Here is a 14,638-nt window from a genome sequence, read left to right as displayed (position 1 = left end):
ATCTATATAGATATCTATATCTATATAGATATATCGCCAGATAGAGCCTTTGCGTTTCGTGTTTTTTTTTCCTGCTTGGTGTGCCCTTTCTTGGACTTGCACCATCTCATTAAGGTTTCAACTTGTCTAAACTAGAGAATGACCGACAGGAGTCTAATCACCCTTTATAGCACTTACCCAACTCTGGATGACTTCACTTATGTATTAAATATTTTCTATCTCCCTCTACCCACCCATCCATACGCGTATTATAGAATGAATGTAAGCCCAATGACGGAAGAGACTTTGTCTGTTTTAGGCACTATTACAAAATAATGGCTTCAACACGTATTTCAAAACTATTTTGGATGGCTGAACAACTCAGTGAATGCTTATAAATTATTAGCACTCAATAAATGTACTTGTTACACTTAAACACATTTGTCTGTTCCTTATAAGTCCAGTGGGGAATTTTCCTAGCACTTTTTTAGCAGTACATTATGTATTTTATTGAAAAAAAAAAAGGAACACTAAGTGGGTCTCAATTTTTAATATTAATACATAGATGATCTTTCTGTAAGGAGGCAGAAGTAGTTTATACTTAGCTCTCAAATCTCTTGTCCCATCTACAATTTTTTCCCCCAGTCATTAATTCAGTCATTTTATTTACCTCTTCTTTAAAACCCTATAGCAAGTGTATTTGTATCGTAAATAATTACTCATATATTTCCTCCCCAACTAGATTTAAGTTCCTTAAGGAAGTATAGAGATCTGATCCTAGAGCATTCTGCCCACCCAAAATTTTCTTTGGTATATCGAAATCACTGAGGTAATGACACTCTGTAAGTACTTATTGAATAAACAAGGGATTGAATCTGAGACTGGTAGTGAGCATCCATTATACTTGTCTCTTGCCATCTGTGCTCCTAACCTAATACATGAATGCTTTAGGGATCTTTGGCCTGAAAAGGTATTAATTCTGATTCATCATTCTCAAAAAAAGAAAAAATCCTGCCAGATATACGGTTAACATTTATTACACTCTGCTGCAGAAAAAACCTCTTTAAAGTTTTAAAAAGCAAAGATGTCACTTTGATGACTAAGGTGTATCTGACCCAAGCTGTGGTCTTTTTAGTTACTTCATATGCACACAAAAGCTGGACGATGAAAAAGGAAGATATCAATCTAAATCATTGATATCATTCTCAGGTAACCATTTTATAAATGAATGAATGAATTTAAAAATAATTAAGAACTTAGGTTTAAAAATGTGACATCTGTGCAAAATATTATGATGAAATATACAAAGACCTGGAGTTAGAAAACTGAAAGAGAAGAGCGTAATCAGTATTTCTCAAGCTGAAAGAAATGATGAGAAAATTCAGACCTCAAGTCGTATTACTGAAAGATTCTAAAGGCAAAAACACTGAATGACAGAGGAAGCATCAAAAAAAGATGGAAAGATATATACAGAGTCATTGTACCAAAAATAACTGGTCGACATTTAGGCATTTCAGGAGTTAGCCTATGATTAAGAACTGCTGGTACTGAAGGAAGAAGTTGAAGCTGTCCTGAAGGCATTGGCAAAAAGGAAGACTTTTGGAATTGATGAAATACCAGTTGAGATGCTTCAGCACACAGACGCAACACTCCAGAGGCTAATTTGTCTATGTCAAGAAATTTGGAAGACAGCTACCTGGACAACCAACTGGAAAAGAGTCATATTTGTACCTATTCCAAAGAAAGACAATCATATGGAATGCAGATATTATCGGTACATCATTAATGTCACAGGCTGGCAAAGTTTTGCTGAAGATAATTCAAAAACCACTGCAACTGTATATTGACAGGGAACTGCCAGAAGTTTAAGCCAGATTCAGAAGAGAACATGGAATGAGGGATATGATTGCTGATGTCTGATGGATCTTGGCCAAATGTGGAGAATACCAGAAAAATGTTTACCTTTGTTTTATTGATTATGTGAACGCATTTGACTGAGCAGATCGTAACAAATTATAGATAACATTGTAAAGATAACATGCAGGACCTGTACATGGATTAAGAGGTAGTCATTTGAAGAGAACAAGGGGATACTGCATGGTTTAAATTGGAAAATGTGCATGGCAGGGTTGTATACTTTGACTTCACTTATTCAATCTGTATGTTTAACAAATAATCCAAGAAGCCGGACTATATGAAGAACGCTGCATCAGGAATGGAGGAAGACTTATTAACAACCTGTGATGTACGCATGACGCAGTTGCTTGCTGAAGATGAAGGTGACTTGAAGCACTTACTGATGAACTTCAAAGACCACAGCCTTCAACATCGTGATAAATGAAGAAATTGAAGTTGTCAACGATTCCTTCTACTTGGATCACAATCAGTGTCATGGAAGCAGCAGTCAAGAAATCAAATGATGTATTGCATTGGGCTACTCTGCCGCAAAAAAACCTCTTCAAAGTTTTAAAAAGCAAAGATGTCACTTTGATGACTAAAGGTGCATCTGACCCAAGCTATGGTCTTTTTAGTTACTTCATATGCACACAAAAGCTGAACAATGGAAAAAGAGGACAGAAGAACTGATGCATTTGAATTATGATGTTGGCAAAGAATATTATTCAATATTCATACTGTGGGCCACCAGAAGGAACAAATAAATCAGTCCTTAGAAGAAACAACCAGAATGCTCCTTAGAAACAAGTAGGTGAGACTTTCGATGTCATTAGGAAAGACCAGTCCCTAGGAAGGACATCATGTTTAGTAAAATAGAGGGTCAGTGAAAACGAGGGAAACTCTCAATGAGATGGATTGATACAGTAGTCACAGTACATTCAAACATACCAATGATCATGAAGTGGCACAGGACGGGGCAGTGTTTTGTTCTGTTGTACATAAGGTCATCACGAATTGGGGCCGACTCAACAGCAATTAAAAGCAATATGTAAGTCAAACTTACACTTTTAACGAAAGGATATTTGGCTAATTTGAATATTCAGTGATAATACTACTGCCCACTATTGTTCTCAAGTATGGTAGCATTTACATGTATCCTCTTTTTTTTTTTTTTATTAAGGATAAAACCGTATAGTTTTTATTGGCACTTCTTGGACAATTTTAAAATACATTAAAAATATAAGTGCAAAAAAATTAATGTAGCCTCAGTATTTCTACTTTTATGTTTCAAAGACTATAAGGAAATATGAAAGAGGTGATGTAGTTTCAGCAATGGTATGTTTTTATGTTGCTGTACATTCTCTACTTTTTTAAGTCATCTTCATATTCTTTCCAATAGAGTACTGCTAGTCACGTGTGGCAATTTAAAGTTTATTGAAATTAAAAATTCTCTTCCTCAGATGGTAGAAACATTTCAACGTGCTCAGGCACGTGAGGCTAGTGGTTACCCTATTGGGCAGCACAGATATAGAACATTTCTATTATCACAGGAAGTTCTATTAAACAGCATTGGTAAACCATCATATACCCAATTCTTTACCCTTTATTTTGCCATATTATATGTTAGGTTTTTTGGTTGTAATTTGAAAATGAAGTTTAATATGTCCTAGAAATAAAATTTTGCTAACTTCCTGAAATTTCATTTGCCCAAAATGGTTGTTTTACCAACTATATACTTAAATCAGTATTTTCCTTTGTTTTCTCATCTATTAAGATAGTCAATACCTGGCTTCTTCACCATCACTTAAAACTCTAAATTGTGTGATGAATACAGTTGAACTAATGCCTTTGGATATTATTAACTCTTAAGACAATACAACATATGACAGTGTCTCTGTGCCTTTTACTATATACAATGAAAAAAATAATAAATGGTGATCTCCCCCTCCCCCTTATCTTATTAAGTAAATTATATGGTCCTTTTTTATGGAAGCCTCCATAGTTAGAGATGTAAAACAGCAATTTCTTGGTTCTATAGCATGACATAGTTCAGAGCTGAGATTAGAGAAACCCCGTAGAGTTGCTAATACTTGAGGGCATCCCCAACTAGAAAAGTATGTGAATTTAGGCATGGGAGGAAGGAAGGATCTGCTTTAAATTTAGTGTAGGGTCACTGAGTCTTAATGATAGATTAAACAAGGGAGGTAGAATAATGAATAGGGGTATGCAGTGTGTAGCACTAATACCAGAAGTCCATGGTTTGTGGCGGTTTTTTAATGTCCTTTCCCATATGGCTTTGAATAGAGTAGGTTATGGCAGGGATGAGCTAAGGAATAGCTTTGTTAATGAATAAATAGGAGAAATTTAAAATAAAACAAAACAAACAGGAGACTTAGGCAGTTTATTTAGAATGCCTGCTTATTTAATGAATCGTATGATTAATTTTTTTTTCTTCATATTAAATGGAAATGCTGAGTTATTCCTAGTGTTTTCCTCCTAAAATAACTGTATCTATGTTCTGGAGCCAGCCCTGATACTGAAATCCTTGGGTTCAGATTTTAACTGCTTTAATTAGAAGCAACTTGTATGGAGCTTCTGAGCATTAGTGAGGGTTTAGCCTGAAGTATTCGACTTTGGTTTGTAGTGTCAGTTAACATTGTTAGATCTTCGTTAAATTGCCATTTGGAATCAGCATGCAACCGATTTTCATTTACCTTAAGCTAACAAGGTATCTAATTTTGGTGCCTATCCCTGTTACTACAATAACTTGGCTCTTGGCTAAGATAGCTACTTTCCTTGAGATACGCTCGTTGTGTTTTCACTCACACATCTTCATATCTCTTAGGGAGAGTAATGCTGAAAGCTGTTCTTAGAAAGTAGCAAGTTAGAATCAGAAAACATGACCAAACAGCACTTTTAAATATCTCTCAGAGCTGTTCTTTGGAGGAGCTTTCTTAATATTTCCTAAAGGAAAGGTTAAATAGGTTGCCTCTGGTGCCTTAGTTAAGCAGAATGAGGGGAAGTGTAACTCTCCTGACTCCCGGCCCGAAATGCAAACACTGGCCTACTTGTTCCCAAACTTTCTCCTTGATGTGGGTGACTTGAATGGTTTATTTTCACTTGACGAGCCACACCCCCAGACCGCTTCAGTATTCATGGCAGACCCCAACACTAAGTCCCTTTGTTGTCTTTGTGTTTTGCATTTTTTTGTTAACAAGAAAAAATTATGAGAGACCTGATTATAGTCTGAAGTTCCATTGCTAAGGGTTCCCACCACTTTTTTCAGCACCTCAGAAAAAGGCAAAGTCACGGGTAGGCAACAGAAAGCAGCAAAGCAAACATAAACATGTCCGAACGCTAAGACTGTAGGCATCTTTTTAATTTTGAAATTTGCTACAGAAGTCATGGTCTTTAAGGACAAAAATCTTTAAGAAGAAAAAAGAAATGGATTAAAAAATTTTAGAATGTATGTAGCTGTATTATTGTCCTGACTTAGGCATTAACAAATGGAATAACTTTTAAGCAAATGGTTTAATTTCTCTGTCTGTGTGCGAGTGTGAATCAAAATGAAGAAGAAAATGCAATTCTATAAAGAACCACTTGGCACAGTAAATTAATGGCATTGTTCCACAACTTGTTCCTATAAATGCAATTTTATTTTAGAACTTATAGGACTTACAAAGAAAACACGCTAATTGTTTCTGATCAAAGTTTCATTTGTCTAAATCAAAAGCATAGAGAGGAGTTGCCAAGGGCACCCAAGTGTTGAGCAAGGAAAAACTAGAATAAGAATGTTATAATTGATTTACTGTATATTGACAAAGTTAAAGAAGCAAGCCCATAGTGTAAATATCTTTTTCTTCCTTTTTTGCAGCCAAGTCTCTGAAATTAACCTGGGATGAGGGAAATTCGAAATAGTTATAAAAGGAAGAGCCTTTGCTAACGTTCACATGATAAAGTTTATTTACTGTTTTAATACGCTCTTCTCCTTTATGTTTTTTTCTTGGAAAAAAATTTCTTGCCATTTCTTCCCAGCTGTATGTGACACCAGGAATTGCACTCTTACTGGGAAGGCAGCTTTCAGTTGTTGAAACTATAACAAGTTGCTATTTGCTCTGGCAGTTGTCCTTCCTCTACAGCACTTAAAAGTAAAAAGTTGACAGCCTGTAACTGTTCTTCATTGCCTGTTGCAGCAGAACAGCTGTGAAAAGACTCATTGGCTCCTTATCACAGACAGCTTCGCCCATAGTTGGTCACTCTCTTTCTTGTTACCACTTAATGACCGCTGTTCAGAGTAAGTGAAAATGGTCTCACTGAAAATTCTTACACATTTAATTATAAAAGTATCTGGTGGAAAGGAATTTTAAAGACAATTTATTATAAATCCTTTACAGAGGAGGAAGTTCAGGCTGAGGGAGGATATGTCATAGTCATGAAAGAATCCAGACCAGGCAAATTACTTATTGTCTCTGAGCCTTAGTTTCCTCATTTGTAAAATGAAGATAATAATGTTGTGTGTAAAAGATTATTGTGAGGATGATATGTTAACTTAAAATCTGGTTCCTGGCTTACAGAAGATGCTCCATAAATATCCAGTTGCCTTTCTCTTTCCTTTGCCCAGGGTCACTTGGTGGCATAAATGAGATGAAAACCCAGGTGGTTCTAACTCCAAGTACATTTTTTTAACTTTGAGTAAAAACAAAAAAGAATTTGGAACCACTTTTCTTATTACAGAAATAATAAAAACTTAGAAAACATAGGTGAAGAAAACAAAAATAAGCCATAATCCTATGACACTTGAGGGAACAAATTTTAACATTTGTTGTCTCCTTTTCTGGCCTTTTTTCTGTGCATACATGTCATATACATATATACAACTTTTTAAACAAATAGAAATGTACATAATTTTGCAGTCTTTTTTTTCTATAGCATCATGTAACTGCCTTTAATATTATTAAGTAACTTTATACTCAGTTGTCAGCAAACCTTTTCTGGAAGGGCCAGTAAATAATTTAGGCTTTGCAAACCATGTAGTCTCTGTTGTAGCTACTGTGCCATGGTGGTAGTGCAAAAGCAGCCATGGACAATATGTAAACAAATGGGAACAGCTGGCTATGTTTCAGTATAACTTTATTTACAAAAGCAAGCAGTGGTCCATTTTGACCTGTGGGCTCTAGTTTGTTGACCCCTGTCCTACATCATCATTTTAATGTCACCATGGTATTTCATTATTTTATTTTATTATTAGATATTAGACTTGCCAGGTTTTCATGTGTGATGATAAACTATTATAATGAATATCCTGGTACCTAAATATTTGGTTATATCTATGATTATGTCCTTAAGATTCACTAGTACAGGCAGTCCCCAGGTTATGTACAAGATAGTTTTCCTAAGTGTGTCTTTAAGTTGAATTTGTAGGTAAGGCAAGATAGGTGTGTACGGTTCTTATTTAGCCTGACCTTAGTGCAAGAATGGAGCCCTGGTGGAGCAGTGGTTAAGAGCTAGGCTGCTAACCAAAAGGTCTGCAGCTTGAATCCACCAGCCACTCCTTGGAAACCCTGTGGGGAAGTTCTACTCTGTCAGAATCAACTAGATGGAAACGGTTTTCTTTTCTTTTTTTTTTTTTTAGTGCAAGAGAAGGCTCAAAGCCTTTTCAATGATTGAAAAGCTGCATGTGCAGCAAGTGAAGGTGATTGTGATGAAAAATTTGTTGCGAGTAGGGGCTGGTTCAGTAGTTTCAAAAACCAAAAACCAAACCCATTGCTGCCGAGTCAACCCTGTAAGTCAGAGTAGAACTGCCCCCATAGAGTTTCCAAGGAGCACCTGGTGGACTTGAACTGCCAGCCTTTGGCTAGCACCTATAGCACTTAACCACTACACCACCAGGGTTTCCTCAGTAGTTTCAAAGTGAGGGCAAATTCATGTAACTTTAAAGGGCAAGTACAAGTTATCCATAAGTCCAACATATGTAACCCAGGGGCTGACTTACTGTGCACACCGCTTCTGACAATATAATTGTTCACCAAAATTCAGACTTAAAATATTTCTGGTGTACAAGTATATCTTAGCTTATGTGACCAATCTTTGAAGTAATACATAAAATTGAACTTTATAAAATGGGTTTAGGTTAAAGTAAAGCTCCCAAAAATGCTCATATAATTGTTCTAGTTTTTTTCTAGGGTTGACTTTTGACTTAACTGACATTTCTCTTCCTGGAATTATGACTTGATTAATTTACTTGATTTTTAAATGATTGGTGAAATTTAAAGAGCATTTATTGAGTGACTGCTGTTTTATTCGCAGCAGGCAACAAAAAACATTTGCTTCCATAGTATTTATTAGGTCATTAAATAATTGGAAAAACCTTGCCCCCTCACTATTTCCATAAAGTGCAGAGAGCAAATATTGCCCTCAGGGTCTTGAGTGACTGATATGAGGTTCATGTCTCACTGTTCTTCCTTTGAGTCTTGTTTCATCTAGCCTATAAAAAAGCCAAAACCAAACCCATTGCTGTCAAGTGAATTCTGACTCATAGTGACCCTATACAACAGAGTAGAACTGCCCCATACGGTTTCCAAGGAGCGCCTGGTGGTTTTGAACTGTCGACATTTTGATTAGCAGCTGTAGCTCTTTAGCCACTATGCCACCAGGGTTTCCAATAGCTAGCCTATATAAAAATAGGAAGGGCAAAAAAAAACAAAAAAAAAAAACAAAAAAAAACCCAACAACAGCAAAAACCGTTTAGTTTTTCGTGTGGTTCAAACATATGAGTGACACAGTTCCTGCTGTCACTCTGGTGACATTTCTTCAACTTAGCTGATGTGTACGGGTGTCTTCCAAAAGATCATTTATTGTGGATTTGCAGTTTCACTGGAATGTCGAAATATATATCATAACCAAGGAACCACACATAAGCCTTAGGCCGAAAAACTAAAGATTAATGAAAATTTTCAATTAGCAGAAACTTGACTTAGATGGCAGTGGGTTTTTTTTTTTTTGACTTAAACTAAGAATTAAAGTAGGAATCATTTTACCATCCAAACAAAATTGTAGCATTTCTAGAATTTCTGTAACAAATAATTATTAGTCATATTCATTCCCAAAAGGGACTGACCACCTTAGAGAATTCAGAGAACTATGGAATCAGTAAACTGGAGAGGCATGGCTAACTGGGAGAGTCTGTAACTCACACATCCTAAAACAGTGCTTCTTAAACTTTAGATTGTTACAGAATTACCTAGAGGTCTTGCCAATACACAGATTGCTAGGTCCTGAGTTTCCAACATAGTAGGTCTAGGGTGGGGCCCAGGAATTTGCGTTTCTAATAGTTTCCAGGTGATTCTGATGCTGCTGGTCCTGGCACCACACTTTGAAAATCACTGTTTTAGAAAAATAGTTGTCCCATTTTATTCATTTGTAATTTCAATTTCTCAAACTTCACAGTTTCCCTAAACCTCTTTTTTTCAGAATGCTCTTAAAATTTAGTTACTGTTCAAATTGTGAAATATACTCCACTTGGCTCATCTCTAAATATTTTCTTTACACCTTAGGAATTCTCTATTATCTTAAAATCCAGGCTAAACCTCTAAAATAACCATATCATAATAAAGATATGAATTCATTTTAATAAATGTAGGATCATTAGTTCCAAAACCAAACCAGGCCAAACCAAACAAACCCATTGCTTTCGGGTCAATCTTGACTCATAGCAACCCTGTAGGACAGAATAGAACTGCCCATAGGGTTTCCAAGGCTATAAATCTTTATGAAAACAGACTACGAGATCTTTCTCCTAGGAGCAACTGTTGGATTCCAACCACAGACCTTTCAGTTAGCAGCCAAGTGCTTTAAAATACTTGCCACCAGGGCATATTTAAAGTTCAGTTACTTTAAATATGATCTAACTTTGCAATTTTCATACCATTTTCACCCACATCAAACTTTTAGGATAGGAAATTATAACCATGTTTCTAATGAAAGTGTTAAAACCTTATTCTTGGTAATTTTTAAGGATAGCTAAAATTTAATTTCCAACTATATGCATTCGAACTAGTTTGCACATTTGATTAGCTTTGTTATCATCCAGTAATCTGTTAAGATGCCAATTGTCAAATTTCTTTAGAAGCAAATAAGAGGTATAATAAGGTTTTCAGTTATGGTTCAAAGCAAAACTATGTAAGTTACAGTTGTTAGAATGAAGAATTCAGTTAGAACCAAAAGATATTTTAAAGAGAATATATAGTCAGTTCAAAGCTTGATTGAATGCAACTTCAGTTTTATAGTTTTCTTGAAACGACGTCTTTATTCTTTTTTGGAAAAGACGGTATCTGAGAAAAAGAATTGTCTTGAGTTACTGTTTTTATGAGGAGAGAATTACTCGGTCTTTTAAGTGGTTAATGAGAAGAAGTAATAGTTAAACACTTGGAGCATTGATTTCTGATTTGAATTCTCCAACACAGGCCAACCCTGGGGGAAGGAAAAAAAAGCTTGCTAATTAACATTTGATTACTGATGCCACCTTCTCATTCCCCCTGCACCATCCGGTTCCAAGCTTTTTTGTTCAGGGAGGATTTTTAGGGGGGTTTTAACTTGCATCTTAGTAAAACAAATCTGTGTGCAACTGCAATGCCTGTACAGTATGTTAAAAAAGAAGAAAAGGCCTTAGATATGAAGTCCGTGTTTAAAACCCAGTCTGAATCAGAAGCGATTGGTTTCTTAACTCTAAGCCTTTCAGAGAACCAATGATTGCTAGGAAACTGGAGCTAAGCATAGACTATATGCCTTATTTTGATTTAAACATGCACACAAACACTCCTTTGTTCAATGCAGTGTTATTTAGCAAGCTCTTAACCAGAGCATCATTTGATAGCATGAAGTACTTGGAGTTCAAAGTTTGGTATATTTAAATTTTGGATAAACAATGGTTCTACGACCAGAGGCCTTTTTGTTCTAAGATTGATAAGAGAATGAGATGGCAGATGTCTGTAGTTTTAGTGCTTTTTGTAAGAGCTGTAATTTGCCATGGTATATTCAAAAAATCTGGAAACTAGTGTGCTAACTAACAGAGGGATAACTGCTCTAGACCCACGGCAATGAAATATTTTTCATTTTTTGCTGTTTTAAAATTTTGATATGTGAAGAATCATAGACCAGATTTCAAAAATTTTTAAATATTGAAATAAACTAATAGAACTTATAAATTATAATACTTAGTGGCATTCTGACAAAACCTTAGCCTCACCGATATCATTTCTCTGATGGAATAGTTATTTGGGAAACCAGTGCGACAGGCTTTTTAAAAAAAATATGAGGTCTTGTGAGGAAAAAATTATTAGTTTTTAAAAAAATAAATATAATGAAAATAAAAACTAAGACTTTTCTTCAAGAAAAATTTTTACCTAAAATGCTTATTATATCATTATTTCTCACTTGAAATTATTGATACTTCCCCTTTTTGATGTCATTGTAATTATTAGCTCTTCACTGTTTTTATTCTAGTTTCTAACCTTTATGGTTTTAGACTTTACCTCTTTACTTTGTTGTTTTATGTACAATTATCCCTTCCTTTCCTTTACCTAGGATTAACTCCAGTATTTTCATAAATCATAGGATTTCAGAACTTTGAAATTCGAAAGTGATCTTGTTCTACAATTCTCTTCTAAGATTGAATAAACTAAGACTCAGGCTCCACCAACTTGCCCACAGTGGTAGAGCTGGGTAGAATTAGAACTATAAATGTGGTTCTCCACCTCTCACTATGCCACAACACCTCAAACTTTGTGACTTTATTTTTTTCCATTATCAGAATCTACTTCCGCTTGGTTAATACCTGAATGATGTTTAAAATTCCTTCAAATTTTCAATAATTTGATTGCAAGGAGTGGTTTTATATAGCTGGCAATGTTGTTTGTTTTATACTTTTCAATTTGAATCGCTAAAAACAATCCATTTGAGGCTAATCTGAGCTTCAAAATTTAACCTATAGCAAAGTAACTTTTTCTAATAATGATTTATCTAAAAAATTCCCATAAAATTTAATTTAAAATAATACCTGAAAAAGTGAGTCAAAAGAAACATTTGTGGGACGTGAGTATCTTGTGTATATACTTTTATATGGAGCAGCTCATAATGAAATACTATTCCCCAATGCTGTGTTTAGCATTGAAATTTTCATAGACATTGAGGAAATATGAAGTTTGTAGTGGAAATCATTGCTTAGCTTTTTACATTACATATAGTATGTAAATAGGTGTTTATTAATAATGAAAAGCAAATAATAAGGAAAAGTACCATCTTAATTTTATACTATTTCAAATTAATCTGATTTGTAATTTTTTCTTATCACAAAGCAATGGGGAAGATTTTTTAATTATCTTTTAGAAAATCTAGAAAACAAATGCTGGAGAATCTTGTCAATCTAGAACTCTTAATTCAAATACAGTATAGTTTGTTACATATTTTAATGTTCAGCAGCTAATCAAAGCATTTATTAAATTCCTTCAAAACTAATTGAAACATTTGCGTAGTTTAGCAGCCTGAAATCTCATAGATTTAGAGCTTAATGCAAAACAAGGATTGAAAAGATTATGAAGGTTCAGCATGATCTTGAGCCAATGCTGATCAAAGAAAATGTGTAAGACAAAAAGGCCCTTAGGAAATGTTACCCTGTGAAGTACCACTTGTCCTTAACTGGAATTTAACACCAGTCTCTAAAGATGAAACTCCATCAGAAGCAGCACAATAATGGCAGCTGGGCATGCCAACCATAGTAACCCAGCCTGTGTGTTCTCTGCCTCTGAGATCAAGTGCTCTCAAATCGATCAAAAATAAATCAGTCTCAATCTCTCTCTCTTTCTCTTCTCGTCTTCTTTCTTTACTCCTTCCTCCTTCTTCCCTCTCTGAGAAAAGAAACTGTCCTTCATCTGATTCATAAAGACTATAAATTCATCTACATCATTTTATAAATAGCTGTATTTTTTCATTCAGGTGTCCAAGTGTACTAAATTTTTACTTTGCGTGCATTTTGAATTTTTTCTCCTTCCCTATAGGATTGAGACTTAAAATTTTAATTAAACATACCCACGAGTAAAGGTAATGGAGTTGTTATGTCTCCATTAGAAAATACCACCATTCATTTTGAACTTTTGCTATCTTATCACTTGTGTTTCTTTCATATAATGGTAAAAGCTGCCTGATAAGCATGGAATTAATTTTGAAAAACCAATTGGTTTTTGCTTGAATTGTTGTTTAGCAATTGTGGTTTAATGCAAGATTCTTTTGGTTTAATCTCAGAATACTAACTGAATTTAGTCTTTGCATTGGAACAATCAAACATTAGCCTAATATGCTTTACATGGTACCCTCTCAGCCAAGTTCTGTCTGCATCAACCAGTTTATTCTATGACAAGTTGCTTAACAGATGTCATTCTAGGGAGAACAATGAAACCAAATACTTGTGCAATGGCTAACATTACTCTAACTTTGATCACTTTTGTTCAGCACATCAGTCTGGCGTTGTGCTTTATACCAACATAACACCATAGCCAGAACATGCTTTTCAGGCTTAGAATAGCAGAGGAATGTTATTCAATTCAGTGTAGTTACAGATGAGTTAATGAAAGAAGAAAAATACTGTTTATTTCATAATACCATGTTGTTGTATTTTGGAATTAAGGTGGAATTTAAAGAATTCCACTCCAAAGTTATTTGTTTATATACTCAAGAGTATTTGTGTATACTCTCTAGTGCTGGGGTAGCCTTGCCACTTTTCCAACGATGTAAATATTTGTCCTGCTTTTTCAAAAAAATAGCTGATGAAGCTTGGTGTATCTAGATAACATAATTAAAAAATAACCCTAAGAAAGGAGTTTTTTTTACCTTAAAGCCTAAAGCCTCCTCATATTTGCCTCTTCTGTTCTTTGCCTCTCCTTTTATTAATCTAAAGTTTGGGGTTTGTAGAACACCCTTCTCCTTAGCAGCACTAATGTTTAAGCATGACGAAGTACTCTCAACTAGTGGACGTGGTAAGAGGTAAACCCAGTTGTGTTTGGTTAACTTGTTGGGTTAATGATGACTAATGAGGATTATCCAAAGTTGATGTGACTGACTATGTGATAGACTGGTCATTGCTAAGAACCTCTGAAGAAAAGCTGTTTGTTTTAATTGGATGAGGATCAAGCCATGCCCCAAGCTCCTCAGTTCTCCTTTACCAAATCTTTTTCCACAGGTGTACATTAGAGATAAGATTAGATTGAGTTCCATGTTTTCTTTTTTTCCCTTCTCTAGTGAACATATATCTCTCTTTCACTGGGAGGGTAACAGATGTGTTTATGTATAATAAAGAGTAATGTGATACAAGATGCTGTAATTGGACATGATACTTTAGTCTGCATTTTTAAAACATAAATGGATGCTGTTTGTTTTTCATAATGAAATCCTATTATAGGATATACTATGTGCAACATTTCAATGCCAGCTTCATTGGTTACAGTAGGGTAATAATGCCAGAACTAACTTGAAGAGGTAAGATGGATGATCTCCCTATTAGTGTGATTTAATTTATTATATTTGTAAATAAAGAATGAAACAGAATTTATACAACCTATTTAGAAAAGAAGCTGAAGCAAGGCAAGTTACTTCTTAAGTACTGGATTATATAGAGTTCAACTTCTACAACCTTACTCTAAAAAAATCACTTCCTTTTCTCCTTTTAAAGTAAAGGTACAATGATGCATGCTGGGAAAAATAATTTTTCATCTTT

General features: G+C 34.9%; 1 protein-coding gene across 3 annotated transcripts in view; it reads left to right on the top strand.

The window, feature by feature from the left end:
• Positions 1–14,638, top strand: part of FAF1 (Fas associated factor 1) — a 620,612-nt gene that overhangs the window by 311,675 nt on the left and 294,299 nt on the right. The gene's annotated exons all lie outside the window — the stretch shown is intronic.

Source organism: Loxodonta africana, chromosome 3, assembly GCF_030014295.1.
Source record: "Loxodonta africana isolate mLoxAfr1 chromosome 3, mLoxAfr1.hap2, whole genome shotgun sequence".
NCBI classification, from domain to species: Eukaryota; Metazoa; Chordata; class Mammalia; order Proboscidea; family Elephantidae; genus Loxodonta; species Loxodonta africana.
The sequence above is the reverse complement of the archived record's forward strand: the minus strand, read 5'-3'. Positions and strand labels throughout refer to the sequence as shown.